The sequence below is a fragment of the Cydia strobilella genome, chromosome 9 (assembly GCF_947568885.1).
Source record: "Cydia strobilella chromosome 9, ilCydStro3.1, whole genome shotgun sequence".
NCBI lineage: Eukaryota > Metazoa > Arthropoda > Insecta > Lepidoptera > Tortricidae > Cydia > Cydia strobilella.
The window spans coordinates 2,447,391-2,464,567 of record NC_086049.1 but is presented as its reverse complement, the minus strand read 5'-3'; the positions used below and the strand labels follow the sequence as shown (position 1 = coordinate 2,464,567).

The 17,177-nt window shown below is 36.8% G+C and overlaps 1 protein-coding gene across 1 annotated transcript in view; it reads right to left on the bottom strand.

Moving 5' to 3' along the window:
* Nucleotides 1-17,177, bottom strand: part of LOC134744096 (evolutionarily conserved signaling intermediate in Toll pathway, mitochondrial) — a 502,842-nt gene that overhangs the window by 405,740 nt on the left and 79,925 nt on the right. The window lies entirely within an intron of this gene.

Genomic DNA, 17,177 nt, shown 5'->3' with positions numbered 1-17,177 from the left:
TTTAGTCTTTTGTATGGATGGTATAGAAAGGATGCCAATCTCTTATGGCAGAATTGTTGCAAAAGTGACCGCTTTCAGCTTTAAATAATAGTTCCTAATCTCTCCGGTGGCGCTAGTTAGGCTCTGGGACATGAGTATAACCTGAACCATATAAGGCAACAAATAACCCGACCAAATTACGTAGGTTGTTTTCGGTAGTATTTCGGTGTATGGTGGCGCCGCCTAATTACTGTTTTTTGATGGTCACTTTTCATACATAGAGATTTGGCTCCTTTATATAATCTCCATGGTCTTTTGGACCACCACCAACAGAGGCGCCAACTGGTGAGCAAAAAAACGATAGCCCTCAATCAGTAGGTTAAGTATACCTTTCAAATGTTTATTTAACCTTTTCGACGCCGTGTCAAACACAAAAGCTGCCACTCAGGCGCCACGTCAACGAAGTGTCAAAACTGAAATTGAACTATGAATATTATGCACGTGGGTCTATGTTTTTCTGAGGTCTATAAGAGGAAAGAGAAAATTGTGCTATGCTTTGTCTTAATCACCGACCGGGTGGCATCATAGGTGTAGGAGGCGATGGCGAAATACCGAAATTTATAAGTGAAAGAGAAAAAATCCTATGCTGCCAAATTTTATATGAATATTCTTTTCACATCACCAGTTCGAAAAAGGGGTTTTCTTCCCTACTAGGAGGGATCAAAGTGGCACTTTTCTTCCCTGCTAGGAGGGATCACAGTAACACTTTTCTGTTCTAGGACACTATTTTTGCATATTTTTGCACATTATTTTTTAGCTTATATAATATTTTTAAATATCATAATTACCTCATAGGTGGTGGTGGTTCACTTTCCATCAGGTGTGACTAGGGCCAATCGCCGATCAGTTTATAATAAAAAAAAAGAAAAAAAAAATGTGAAAGCAGTATGTGTCACATGGTAGCAAAATTATTTCCATCTTGGGCGTAACATACTTGAATCCTTCGCTTCGTTTAGGATTCAATGTACGCCCTCGCCTCAAATATGTCATTTTGCTCCCTTGTAACACAATCTACTATTCTCTTACCCCCGGTCGCTCGGTGGCGCGTCTATAACTACTTGTATATATTATGTCTATGACTATACGTCTTACTTTGGTCTTACTTATTTCACTACTAGCATAGAGTAACTTATACTAGAGCGGTACTGTCATAGCATAGAGTAACTTATACTAGAGCGGTACTGTCATAGTTGGTCATAGTAAATTTTGTAACCCCGGTAAATTCACTGCCATCTGTCGACACACTTTAAAACTAAATATGAAGATTTATAAAAATACGATAAAATGTATTTAAATATAGATAAATGTTTTTTTTTGTTTGCATTAATTATTTTTATGATTTTGACCCATGTTCTTTCACTGATATGCGTTAAAATTGTTAAATAACAAACGAAACCGTCAACGCCATCTATACGACAGTAGGCCAAAACTAGTAGCGCCCTCTGAACGAGAATCAAATTTTCTTGATTTTCGAGGCACGTTTTTTCCTTAGACTGTATACATCTATTACGGAGTTATATCTATCTTTGCTACTAGTATGGCAGGCAGAGGTGTACTACATACCTCTACCTTTCATAACTACTGTACTTAGTCTATGAAAGCTCAGAAACGTCAAGTGACTGACATTTGTGTGTAACCCAAAGAATTATACGAAATTATACATAGTTTTTTTATGTTCGAGTGGTCATGGCGTGTACAGTGAAAAACTGTTGTTTTTCGTACAATCTGCGTACAGGAAGCATTATCATAGCGGTGATCAATATAATATGTTCGCTTTTATTCGGCGGATTTCAGGTTATCCAGTCACACGGTACGTATTGAAAGGAAATGCTTAGTCACTGAGCAACAGTATACCTATTCGGAATGCCACATCCAATGACACAAGATTATATCTATCCGTTATACAGATATCTATAATATAGATAGGTACAGTCGCCATCAGATATATCGGAGCGGCCGAGGTGCTCAAAAATATCTAAACACGCACCTAGCGCCTTAATAATACAGGCGTGTTCAGATATTTGTGAGCACCTTGGCCGCTCCGATATATCTGATGGCGACTGTACCTACAACTACACCACCTTTATTAAGAACTAGAACTAACATTTTAGGACTAATGAGTAAAGTTACAACTGTTACAATATGGCTAATCCCTGGGTATAAATGATATATTTTTGTTTGTGTTGAATAAACACTTTTTCTATAAGCAACAAATAATACTTATCGCTGATACATGTCATTATGGACTAATACTTTTATATTAATTACATATTATACCTTATAATCCAGCGGATTATCCACACGTAACGGACGGGGTCGGAGCGGTAAGGCGGTTGGCGGGTTCGACTCCGGTATGCTTTTCCCGCAATAAACTCGGACTCTTCCTCTCTGAGCCCTAGTGGCTTTGCACTTTCTACATTAGAGCTCAAGCTGCCCGCCTCCGATGTACTGTCAGCCATCAAAGACCTAGCGACCTCCGGACTGGAGTCCCTCACAGGATGAACCTTTCCTTCCAAAGATGGGCGACTCCCCTGCCGCGGTGGACTGGGTAAACCAACGAGTTCCTAGTTCTACGTTTAAGCTGATCACTATGTCTGTGTGCTGACCTACCCTGCTCGTCTAAAACCTGATAATAATACCCGTGATATGCCGATAGAGCGGCTGCTTCCGCAACCAAATTGCGGATACGATAGAGTACATAAACAAATCGATCCAATTTAAAGATACAAGATAAAAGACATTTATTCGTGACGATCAGAACACAAGTACGAACATGTACAGACAACAACAGCAAGAAAAGAAGAGAGCATCAAGTGTGCATTTAGTGCGTAGGCTATCAATGTGGCTCTTCCAATTGCAGAAGTGGTCAATGTTTATTCCAAGGAATGATGCAGAATCTACTTCCTCAATTTTTGAACCATTGTACTTAATTTCTAAATCAATATGTTTAATTCGGTATTATGTCTGAAATTGTATCATTTTTAGGGTTCCGTACCCAAAGGGTAAAAACGGGACCCTATTACTAAGACTCCGCTGTCCGTCTGTTTGTCACCAGGCTGTATCTCATGAACCGTTATAGCAAGACAGTTGAAATTTTCACAGATTTATTTCTGTTGCCGACTTGCCGCTATAAACAACAAATACTAAAAAGTACGGAACCATCAGTGCGCGAGTCCGACTCGCATTTGGCCTGTTTTTTATTCCAAATGGAAAAAGTTACACTTCCGGCAGGATTTGAACCCGCAACCTCCGCAATCCGTGCGTTGCTCTTAACCAATTGAGCTGTTAAAAAAAACTGTTTTTTATTGTTTTATTTATGTTAATTTTTAAATTATTGCTTTTGACACTGACATATCCGATCCATATCGTATCTAGAGCACATATTTTTGACGGTATCTAATTATATTAAAGTTCTAATCAGGCCGATTGTCCTTTAACAATCATCTTATGCTGGTTCTGTCGTGTTTGTTTCAGGTGTGATTTTGGATATCGTTAGATGGATATTTTGTGTTATAATCATAATCGCTAGCATTATGTTTCTGTATTACGGGATTCGTAAGGTATTTACCAGTATTATAATTGAGGAGTGTCTTTTCAATTGTTATCAATAGTTTTGGTAATTTAAATAAATTACGCCGTGTTTAGAAATTTGCCACTGAATTGATTAATTCAATGAATACTTGACTATTAGGAACGTTTCTTTTTACAGAACCGAGTGACGGCTAAACGAGCATATGCGATGATACTACTTATAAGCATATTTATCGAAATAATAAATTTTATTGCTATTGGTGTATTACACGGACTCGCACATACGAAACCGATTATCGGTGAATTCGTTCTTGCAATCAGTAAGTTTTTCTTTTGAATACATAGGCAAGGTCAACCGGGATAAATGCGTATCTTGTGGCAAATGCGTATTTTGAAGATATCTTCGAAGCAAAAACCGCCGCGCTGTAGGACGAAATTCGGCTCTCATTGACATAGAAACCTAATTAGAGTTTTGAATGATTCACGGTTAGTTTCACTAGACTTATATTGACCGGGATATAAACCGTGATTATCTTTTGTATTATTTGTGAGCTCACAAATAATACAAAAGGTAATCACGGTCTATATCCCGGTCAATATAAGTCTATAGAAACCTAAATCGTTATTTTATGTTTTTTTTATTCAAATAGGTTTAGCCCAGCATGGTTATGGTAACTTATGAATTTGAGACGATTTGGAATGAAAACTGTCGTTACGATTTTTTTTTTTCAAAAAGTGCCTTTTTTTTAAATCATTAACTGTTTCTATGGAAAAAACACATAAATAAATCGTCTGTATGCCGAAGCATTACGAGCGACTTTTCATCTTACCCCGCATGAAAAACCCGTGCAATCTTACCCCAACGCACCCCACTTAGACATGGTGCAAAGTTGCAAACATTCGGATGTCAGTGTACTTTCGAATTCGCTAAGCTTGCTTTCTGGAGTCCTAATTGGGTAAACTATTTAAAGTTCTTTTTTTTTCAGTTCTGAATATTTATTTTACCGTGGTGATATACAGTTATTACAAGGAACATACAGCAGTTATTACTTAAAGAACGTCACACTAACCCCAACCACCCCCAACACTAAATCAAACATAGGCAAATCTACGGTATGACAATTGTGTAAGTTTATAGGTTATCTCTTATTTCTAGACCTTCCGTCAACAGGGGTGAATAGGGATGGCTGGGGTGAATAGGGACAAAACTTAAAATGTGATTTACCTGACAATTTCTTAAAAAATACTTACACAAATTGTATCATTCAATTGAAAATAATAATAGATTTTGTATAATACAATTTGTGTGGGTATTTTTTAAGAAAATGTCTGGTAAATCACATTTTTAAGTTTTGGCCCTATTCACCCCGGTTGACTGTACGTCTTTTCTGGGGGTTAGGTATTCATTCCTATGAGACAGGTTTAGATAGATGATGATAAGTTTAGATTGGAACCTAAAAAAATTAATTTGCTTTACTTGCTTTAAACCTGAGGCTTGAGCTTTTTAGCCCCACCTCTAAATTCGCCCCTGGTTTAAAATCCTAGCCAAGATGGCAATCTTTTGCAGAAAACGAAACGAAACGCTAACATTTCTATTAAGTTTTTTACGTTTATCTTCGTTTTTGGTTTCGTTTCCTTCATACGATTGTCATGTTGGCTAGGCCCCCTGTCGACCTACTTGCGCTTACTGGCTTGCGCTTCGCTATCGAATCGCTTTGTGTCTCTCTATCACTCTTCCATATTAGTGTGACAGTGACAGTTGCGTTTCGTTCCTTAGGTAGCGTTAGCGATTGCCATGTTGTCTACGGGGCCTAATAAGAAATCGAGGAAACTTCAAATACGAGTATCATAGGCAGGCCTATTTGGTTATTAGGGATCCGTACCCATAGGGTAAAAACGGGACCCTATTACTAAGACTCCGCTGACTGTCTGTCTGTCCGTCTGTCACCAGGCTGTATGTCATGAACCGTTAGACAGTTGAAATTTTCACAGATGATTTATTTCTGTTGCCGCTATAACAACAAATACTAAAAACAGAATAAAATAAATATTTAAGTGGGGCTCCCATACAACAAACGCGATTTTTTTGCTGTTTTTTTCCGTAATGGTACGGAACCCTTCGTGCGCGAGTCCGACTCGCACTTGGCCGGTCTTTAAATCCTGGTTTTATGGCATTTAAATTAACCAAACGTTCATTTTGTGGTATTTACCAAGGCCCGGCGCCCATCTATCGATATAACAGGCAAGCCAGGGATTTTTTTTATAACAACACTAAGAAATGGTAGATTTAACCCTCTGCTAATTTTATTTTTAAATATGTGTTACAGGTAAAAACAATTCTACAGCCATTCTTGATCGTGTGTATGAAGTGTTTGGAAATACGTTGAATATTAGAAAGGTTTATAGTTTTATCTAAAAAGTGGTCATGCGTGTCTGCTTATAATTTATTCTTTATATAAATTAAACATATGTGAATTATAATTTTGAAGCCTTTTGTAAATAACTATATCAGTTTTTCCCCTACAGCATAATGTAGTCATTATAATATGAATAAATACCTGAACTAGGATTTCCTGTGTTTCAGGCAGCGAAGGACAATTTTTTTAATTATTCACTTTTAGGCAGTTTTTTTTTTTTTTTTTTTATTTACACAAAGGGTACATGCTTACAAACAAAATTTATGCATCGCCAAACTGTAACCAGTTTGTTGGCGATTGAAGCGCTCAATAACAAAATGGAATCATGCACCTGAGCTGAGACAGTAATCCTTATATATAACATAAAAACTAACATGCACAAATACCTAATAAGTAAATAAATTTTCCCAATGTTCAATTTTCTAAAAGGTATGTTTTTAGTCTCTTTTTAAGGACCGGCTTACTAAACCTAGATTTATCTCTCAACCACCCTATTTCGTTAAACAGCCTAGGCACTAAATATTTATTTAACCTTCTTCCATAATAGTTGACCGCTGGGGGCTGTATTAACTTCCCCTCTCGTACCCGTCTTGTGTTGTATTTATTAAATACTGGCTTTTTATGCTCATCTAAATAATAGCAGGCAGGCAGGTTGGGCAGGTGTTTACGGAAAAGGGGTAATGATGCCCTCTCTGGATCTTGGCTGGTCCAATAACAAGTTTCCATCGCCATACAGCGTGGAAATGCTGCAAGCATAATGAGAACTTTTGGGCCATACTTGGTGCAAGGTGGGGATGGGCATTAGTTTATGGTTGTTTTTGACGAAGCTTGTAGAATAAGGTCATGACGATGCTTGTGCGGATTACCTTATTACTCTATTATAAATTATAAGTATTACACCATAAGAGACTTAACAAAATAAGTAGGTTTTAAAGCCCAAGGTAGTTTTTAACCATAATAACCGTGATAACCGTAACACGTGGACCACGGAACGCCCGGTCCGATCGTACACGTTTCACGCTGACGCTGACCACATTTATTTTACTCTTAACCAAACTTTTAATGAAAAATACCATCAAGCGTGCACGCTCGTGACCGAGGCGTACCTAATTACATCTGGATCCTATGCCCAAGTCGAATATTTCCTGTTTCGTGGGAAATTTACCAAGAATTTTCGCAAATAGGGTATTTGACTACTAGTCAAATCAGTTTTTTTTAGGGTTCCGTACCCAAAGGGGAAAAACGGGACTCTATTACTAAGACTCCGCTGTCCGTCTGTCCGTCCGTCTGTCCGTCTGTCTGTCTGTCACCAGGCTGTATCTCATGAACCGTGATAGCTAGACAGTTAAGATTTTCACAGATGATGTATTTTTGTTGCCGCTATAACAACAAATACTAAAAACAGAATAAAACAATCCCAATCCTCTATTTCATATCAGCTTTGCCCGCAAGAATTACGCTCGGCACACATTTTTCAGACGAGTCCCAAATTATTATAATAAGCACCTACATGACATTGATCCTTTTCACACTTCCCTGTCTAGTCTTAGAATGAAACTTAGACATAAGTTGTTTTAATATGTCAAGTATAAATATAAATAAGTAAATGTATAAATGTAACTTTCCGGCTTTCCGGTAGGACAACCGTAGGCTCATGTTTTTCTTTTATCTCCTTTTTATCTTTGCTGTTTAGTGTGTATGTTAACATTATGTACTTACTAATGAACCTCCAGGTCTGTTTTCTTAAGTATGTTAAGTACATTTGTACTTCAAACCCATTTGTATATGTGACTGTTTGTGTTCTAAATAAAGTAAAAAAAAAAAAAAAAAAAACAAACATTTAAGTGGGGCTCCCATACAACAAACGTGATTTTTTGCCGTTTTTTGCGTAATGGTACGGAACCCTTCGTGCGCGAGTCCGACTCGCACTTGGCCGGTTTTTTCGAACTGTCAAAACGATTTGGCTACTATGGAATTTATATGAAACACTGGCATGTGACGTCACACACAATCAAATCACTTACTCTTTAACCTCCTGGAACCCGGACACAGTTAAATTGAAATACAACTTTCAACCTTATTGTGCGCGAGTTTTTTTTCTCAGGTGGTTACCTGCAGATCGCGATCCACAGATGGCCTGCAGAGGACAGACCTTGGTTTTTTTTTTAACAGTTTCCTAAGGCCGTGCAATAATTGGTTAATGTTACACGACAGTGGTGCCCTATCGTGAGCGGCCGGGGCAACGTTTGCTCCACGATAGCTTGCGCTAGCGAGGACCAGAGGCGTACACATCCTCCGGAATCGGTTCACGGGACCTACAGTTTTACATGGATTCCGAACCATGAAGCGAATCCGAGTATATTTTTTTGAAAATTTTCCTGGGGTTCGAACACACGACCACAATAGCGCAGAAGCCGTTATAAGCATGTATAGGAACCACTGGACCACGGAGACGCTTACATGTATAGTCAAAAATTCGGTATGCTTGATGGGACAGCAATAGTTATTTTACGGAATAAGGTTGAAATTCATTTATTTATTATGTACTCTTGCGAGTACCTCGGGATCCAGGAGGTTAATTCATAATTCATTTATTGCGTATTATCATGTGGTACAAAACAGATGTTACATTAGGGTACGTTCACACATGAACCCTGTTAGGGCACAGCAAGTGTTTCTTAAAACTAAACTATAACTAGGTACATAAATTAAAATTAACGCATTTATATCAATAACGCATATATATTATTTTATACTTATTTTATTATATTAATTACTTATTATTTTATTATAATTTTTATTTTATTTTATTATAATCAATTATGTACTTATTTGGGTACTATTTCAATAGGTACATATAAGTATTGATTTATTTTATCTTTATTACACAATTTGTTGTTAAATACATTCCCACAGTAGCATTAATAAGTTTGCATTAAATATATTTAATTTAATTTACCATTCACTCAATATATAATATTATAAGTAGATGTATTTAATTTAAATGTAATGTAGATTATCATTTTAGGTATTTTTATATAATTTAAATTATTATTATTTTATTTGGGCAAAGATTCATCATTCAGGTACTCGTCTATGGAATAATAGCATTTTTTGAGAAGCAAATTTTTTAGTTCCCTCTTGAACACATTGTCTTCGATTTCGTTTATAATTTTTTCGGGAAGTTTGTTTGCTACAAGTATGCATCGGTAATAAGGGCCTTTTTTAAACATTTCTAATTTTGTTGGGGGTAGTTGTATTTCAATTTTATTATTTTGCCTTCTTTGCGAGTTAACAACTTTTTTTGTGAATAGATGCGAATTGTTCCTAACAAAGAGTGCCGCTTCCATAATATATATAGAGGGTAACGTGAGAATGTTTAATGCAGCGAAGTGCGGTCGACAACTATCTGGTATATGGGTGTTGGTAAGTATGCGAATACATTTCTTCTGCATTAGGAATAGTTGATTTACATCAGTGCTGGCCCCCCACAGAATCACACCGTACTGGAGCCTTGCGTGCGCAAACGCAAAATATGCTGACAGGGCGGTCTCCAAGTTAGTGTTGACCTTGAGCACACTCAACGCATATATAAAGCTCGATCATTTAGATTTTATATTTTCGATATGTGATTTCCAGTTTAAACTTGTATCTATTTTAATTCCTAATAACTTAAATTCATTTACTTCCTCTATATTTTCGTTTTTTGTTTGTAATGACATTTGCAGTGATTTTTTTTGAATAGGCTTAAATTGCAATATTTTAGTTTTCTTTAAATTAATTTCAAGATTGTGGTCTGAAAGCCACTCCGTTATAGTTTCTGTAATTTGTGGAAGGCGCTCGTTACACTCGGTACTATCCGCACAATTTAGCAATAAAGAGACGTCATCCGCGAACATCACACATTTGCAGTCCATAATTTTAGGCAAATCGTTGATATATGCCAGAAATAGGACACATCCGATCACGCTTCCTTGAGGAATTGAGCAGGTAGTGGTCCGCATTGGTGAGGTTATCGCCTTTACTACACCCGTGTTTTTATAAAACCAATCAATTTGTACCAGGGACCGGACAACCCTTTCCGCGATAAAACCCTTTCAATGGGCGACACTTAAACACGGCTAACACATTGAAAGACTTTCCCTTTTGAACTGCAAGCCCATTCATACCCTTACCTTTGACTAACCCTTACCGAAAAGCTAACCAAAAATAAGGCTAGCTCTTAATAAGGGTTACCCTTATCTTTAAGCGCTTTTTATAAAGGTTTCCCTTTGCATGAAAGAGACAGGATTAGTATATATCTACGGTAGTGTATGAAAAGGAAAGAAAACACGTGCCTAGTCAAAGAACGCCGCCGTCGCCGCCGACGATCGCTCGGATTTGAAGTAATGTGTGCTTTATGAACAAGGTAGACAACTTAAATTAGCACGCTTATATGCTAAAAGGGAAGCCCTTTATAAGGCTAACCCTTATAAGCAATATGCAAGGTGTTGGTGAGCGGATGATAAGGGTTTTGTAAGGGTATTTGGGCTACCGATTACTCAAATGTGGTAGCTTTATATAAGGGTTTTTAAAACCAAAACAAAGGGTTTCGTCTGGCAAAGGGTATGGTGAGTTAAGCCTTATGCAATACCCTTATAAAACCCCGATAAGGGATAGCGGGCCGGTCCCTGATTTGTACGCACTGTTTGCGGTTTTGTAAATATGACTTAAACCATTTATGGGCGTTACCGCGGATGCCCATGTCGTATAGTTTCCGGAGAAGAATGTTATGGGAGACACGATCATAGGCTTTGGACATATCTAGGAGTAGCCCTACAGCATATTTTTTAGAGTTTAGGTAATCAAGTATCTCCTGGATGTAATTATAGATTGCAAGAGTTGTCGAATGTCGCTTCCTGAAGCCGAATTGATTTTTGTCAAAGATCTGATATTTTTCAAAAAAAATATAAATTCGTTTGGTCATGGCTTTTTCAAATAGTTTGGAGAAGGTCGGTAAAAGTGCAATAGGTCTATAGTTTCATACGGGTTTTAAAATAGAAATTGTGTCTAAAAATAACTGCTGTTTACGTTTCTCTATTGATCTTCTGGTGCTTTATTTCATGCATGGTGTAAAATAATGTATTTTAAATACAGTCAAATACCCTATTGCATACCACAGTACCACACCATGACACCACCGATTACGAGTGTGCTTACGCTCCATCTAGTGCGCAAGTGATCTGTGTCACGTGCCCAAATCGGCTGATATTTACAATCTGTCGACGGCCCCCTATGGTGGCAAATTTATGTAAAATCAATGCAAAATAAAAAACGATGCGGTAAATAATGTAAATATCCGGTTTGTGCGTCACAATTAGTACTCGTATCCTGCTGGGACAGACTGCCTCTATTCGACATGTGTCAAAGGCATACGGCTATATGATTTAGATTACACACTCTGGAGTGGAGGTAGTCTTCAGTTTTCAAGTTGATTTCGTGGTTCATTATGTATCCTGAAGTCGCCAGTTCGAGTCTCGCCGAGTCTCGCCCAATGTCATCTTTTATTTATTTTCCATTAATTAGGTACTTAGTTCCAACATTGTGAAATAATTAGCAGACATCTAATACAAAATTAACTTAGTTACTTTGATGTTCAGACGGACCACGGACGGACAGACAAGTGAGTGATGTTACGAGGATCCCCTTTTCCTTTAGTACCTACAACGGCTTCCAAATACATACATACAATGAAGATTACAGCCGAAATTACATTACGTGACGCGACACCGTGTTGAGTCGATCAAATAAAGGTAATTCTTCTTATCTTATTAAAATGTTGTTGACGCAATCACAATTTAATATAGTTTGTCAAAGGACTGTCTCATTTCAAACATAGACAGAGAGAATCATACTATCTTTGTCTTACACTAGTACTAGCACCCAAAAGAAAAGGATGAGTATAGTTTTTTGTTCTTATTTAGCAATTGAGTTAGCTTAGCTTATTATGAAAGTGAGTTAGTCTATAAGCTATAAGTTGTTGTTGCCACTGTTGGTGAACCTTAATAAAAAAAAATAAAAAAAAAATGTCGAGAGACTCGAGCGATATTTTCTGCTTAATACAACAATAAAGTGTCCCAAAAAGGACGCAATATTTGAAATTGATGAAAAACACATTTTTTTTTTCGTTTTAATACATTTGTATATAAAATCTTAAATACATAAAATAGGGTTATTTGTGGAATAATACGTCAGGCAAATGTCCTCCTAGGCTTTGCAGGCACATACGCACTCTTTTGTCAAAATTTTCTATGAGCATTTTGCATAGATGCGACTGAATTTCTCCGATGCAGCGTCGAATTTCCTCTTTTAAAGCATGCGTGGTTGTGGGCTTATTGGCATAGACTTTATACTTTAAATAACCCTAAAAAGAAGTCTAAAGGCGTTAAATCGCAAGATCTACGGGGCCAAACTTTCATTACTTTTGAAATATTGTTCAATAATAAAAACGCGTTGATCTTTCGTATAACGTAAAAATAGTGTAATTTATGCTATTTAAATTGTTCAACTTATTTTATTTTATTATTAAGTACTACTTCTTTTGGCGCTTTAACTTTTAAATTGTATCTTGATATGGGTGTACGAATGTACTTTTTGCCTGAAATAAAACTTTATTTATTTATTTATTTTATTTATTATAACCCGCCATTTTTACAAACTCTAAACATTCAGCTGTCAAATATATTTTTTTACGGTTGCCAGCACTAAAATACAAAAATGGCGGCAAATTGAAATCTTGCGTCCTTTTTGGGACACCCGTTACAACACAACCGAGATTATGATAATGCTATTACTTATTATGTGCCGAGGTTAGAAGCCACGTTTTTCGACCACCACACACAAATAATATGAAAAGTTAATACATGAAATACAAAATTACCTTAATTATCCATCCCTGATTAGCTTTGATACAGACGGACAGACAAGAGAGTGATCTTCTGAGGATTTCCCATTCCTTTGTGTATAACGGCTTAACCATATCATACCATTACATTTAATGTAGGTAATGTACCTACCTAATGATGTTATAGTTATTTACGATACAAGTGCGGAAAAGAGCAAATTCGAAACGAGCGGCGGTAAATTAAAACACGACCGCAGGGAGTGTTTTAAATCGACACGAGGTGCGAATTACCTATTCGCACGTGTATCGTACAACGTTTTACAGTACATATGGCCCTTTAAACTTTCGACATATGCACGAAAAGTACTCGTACTGTAAAGTACTTTTACAGTACATATGGTGCTACTTTCTCGCACTAGTGCGTAAAAGAGCACTTTTCGTGCATATGTCGAAAGTTTAAAGGGCCATATGTACTGTAAAACGTTGTACGATACACGTGCGAATAGGTAATTCGCAACTCGTGTTGATTTAAAACACTCCCTGCGATCGTGTTTTAATTTATCGCCACTCGTTTCGAATTTCCTGTTGTTGTGCATGACACTAAATATTGTACACCGTAAATACGGTAGACTGCGGAAAAGGACTTAAATTATCACCATTAACATCTTTTATATTTCTACCTGTGGTCTGACAATAAATGTTTTCATTTCATTTTCCTCTTTTCCGCACTTGTATCGTAAATAACTATATTATTGCCGCATTCAGATTAAAGATAGTTATTTGTTTTACATGGGGAAATGCCGTAAACTCCTTGCGGTAATATTGATACCCGAGCAACCGAACATTCCAAAATAGGGTATTTGACTGTTATTATTTAAAATAAATTATTTTACACCATGCATGAAATAAAGCATCAGAAGATTAATAGAGAAACGTAGACAACAGTTATTTTTAGACACAATTTCTATTTTAAAACCCGTATAAAACTATAAAGAGTAGGTAATTTGATTGTGACGTCACATGCTAGTATTTCATATAAATTCCATAGTAGCAAAATCGTTTTGACAGTTCGAAAAACAAACTGATTTGACTAAGTGGTCAAATACCCTATTGGAATATAACAGACAATACTTTAAAATAAAAATATGAAAAATTCAAATCCAGCTAGCTACATAGATTGCCAAAAATATTGGCAAATTTCTCATTATTCTTATGTGTTAATAAATAAATTATAGAATGAAGTAAGTACGTATCGGAAACCCACTGAGCAGGATGATACATAATTGGAAAACTTCTTTTGCCAATTATTTCGGTTCTACGACTTCCGATTCCATTGACATAATGATTTCACATTTCGTCAGAAAGTGGATTTTCACGAAATCGACTTATTAAATTGAGTTGGTATAATTTTATGACTTTCCGTCACAGCAGTTCTACCTTAACCTTAACCGTTCGCTTAAAATTACCTAACATTTATAAGCCCAATATTACAAGAGTAAAACTTATCCTATAACTAGCTTTTGCCCGCGACTTCGTCTGCGTGGACTTAGTAACCGCAGCTAGAGTAAGAATAGCGCCTGGAAAAAATCTCATAGCAATCTAAATTTGAGCATATTATGCACACAAATTAGCAGGCACTTCGTTAATTATCTCAATTCCACCCCGCTTTTTACTTTCTTAAGGGATGATTTTCGGGATAAAAACTATCCTATGTCCTTCTCAGGGACTCAACCTATCTCTATGCCAAATTTCATCTAAATGGGTTCAGCGGTTTAAGCGTGAAGAGGGAACACACAGACAGACAGACAGACTTTCGCATTTATAATATTAGTATGGATTATATTAAAATTTTAATATACACTACCTAAATCTGTATTTGTGACGTCCTAAATCTGTATTTGTGACGTTTTCAATCAACGTAGAGCCAGAAACCTTTTCGCATATCCAAATGTCCGCACCTATCACGGTTCAAACGCACCCACGTACCGAGCAATAGAATTACTAAATAACTTCTTAGCTTCAATCCAAAACGCAGACATATTCGCAGACAAGTGGCCGTCCTTACAAAGTAGTGTCAGGATTTTTTTAAACTCTACCTATGTAACTTTGTAGTATGTATGTTTAATTTAAGTTCCTAGAGATACTCGTAGTTCGAAAAATGTATACATGTTTATGATACTGACTATGTATTAACAGTATAAGTGTCTTGGCGTAGGTCGCTGTAAACTTATACTTGTGTTTGTTTGAATAAAGAATAAAGAATAAAAGGTACACCATTGTCGGTTGTCGATAAGGTTGATTTCTTATTGAAGCCATATGGAAATAGCGATAGCGCCTTATTGACAACCGACAATAAGTACCCTTTTGATTGAGAATGGCACATTATTGATCTATATAAATTAATCAAACTGTCTTGCAGTTTGGCAGAATAATTAAATGTAAAATAGGGTTTATTTCGCCAGAATAAATGTTTTATTTTATTTTATTGGTGTCGTCAGATGACAACCAAAATTCACCAATTAATACCACACGTTCAGAGCCATCGTGAACCGTAGATTATAAATATTATAATACTACCTATCCAAAATAAGGTTGATTTTTATATACCTAATTATTTTTCTGCAATAGGGAATATTACGCAAAACTGCGTAGAGGGCGCCACTACCACAATCTATCACAAATATCACAAACTGAGTCTACCCCGAAACAAGAAAATAGTATGTATAAGTTACTCTATGGTTTAAGAAGTATGCTACTCTGGCGGCAGAACATTGCAGTACGAGTACGATATCCCCTATTAGTGAGTTGACGATGTAATAACATGAATAAACCCGCGCCTAGATAGGTCGCGGAGAACTGCAGCCCGCAGTGCGTCGGTCCGCCAACGCGTGCTCCCGTTGAAGCTCCTCGTCGAGCAATTAAAATACATGAGTGTCCTGTTTTAATATATTAAATATATCTGTCTCACGGAAGTAGGTACATACTCGTTGATCTCAATCAAATTACCGTTCAAGGTCCGTAATAATGAAATCGAATGATCCTCACGAAATCGGGACAGAGTTTGTTTGCGAAAATACTCGAAACACTTTCAACTCGACAAGATCGGAGCCCGTATTAAGTCAACCATAAATACAAGATTGTTTCCGTTCAATACGCCTAATCCCTCAGATGAGCACCCGTGCTGAAACGAATCCTCTTTTATTGGCATATCTTTGTTGAATTCGACATTTCTCGACCTCATATGAATTTCTCATCAGGTACCTACTCGTACTCTTACTTATTCGAATTATTAGAAAGGCAAATTTAGAGTCCGACCGAAACCGAAACCGAAAACTATGGTCCGGTTTTGGCTGTCGGTCTCTTTATGGCTCTAGTTTCGGCCGAAATCGAAACTTTTATAGACGTGTTCAAATTGAATAAAATTATATAAACGGTTTATATAGCGTATAATGAACAAAAATTAACACAAAAAAGGAATTAATAATTTTTGTTCTCATTCTTTTTGTGTGTAGGTAGTTTTGCACATTGTAATTTTGACAAAGGTGTTATGGTAAGTATAAAGGGTTCGAAACGTAGTTTAACTTTATTATGTGTACGTAATACTTATACTTAATCCGTATATTAAATACCTATAGTTTTATTTCATGAGTAACAATCGCGGTAACCGGAGACATTATTACTTAAATGCCTATGTGTTACAATTTTTAAATGGTTTAATAAAATGTCAGTCTGCCTCTCTAAATAGACAAAAAAACCGGACAAAGTCGGACACGCTGACCGAGGGTTCCGTACAAATTTGTTGGTAAGTACGTGTTATAAAAAGTAAAAAAAGATTTGGTCACCCATACAATTATAATTGGTTTAATTATACCAGTAGGCCGAGCACATGATTGACGCGACAGTATCTCGCCGCGAGATAGACTACCCGTCTTTTACTAACTGTATGAATTAAAGGGGGACGAGTAGTCCATGTCGCGGCGAGATACTCTCGCGCCAATCATGTGCTAGCCCGGCTGTGATGTATTAGGTAGTTTTAAGATTTTCCTCTGTACTTGTAGTAGTATAAGACGATATTATTAAATATATTAATAACGGGTCACTCACGTGTTTTAAGTCGAAAGACGAAGAGGCGCGGAGGGCTGCGGCCCGCAGTCTGCGCCGGTCCGTCACCGTCGACGCAAGCTCCTGATGACGCTACTCGGTACGGAGTGAAACATGTCGAGCGTTTTCGACTTAAAACACGTGAGTGACCCGTTATTAATATATTTAATATGTCTGTGTCTCACGGAAGTTTTGTTATTAATAAG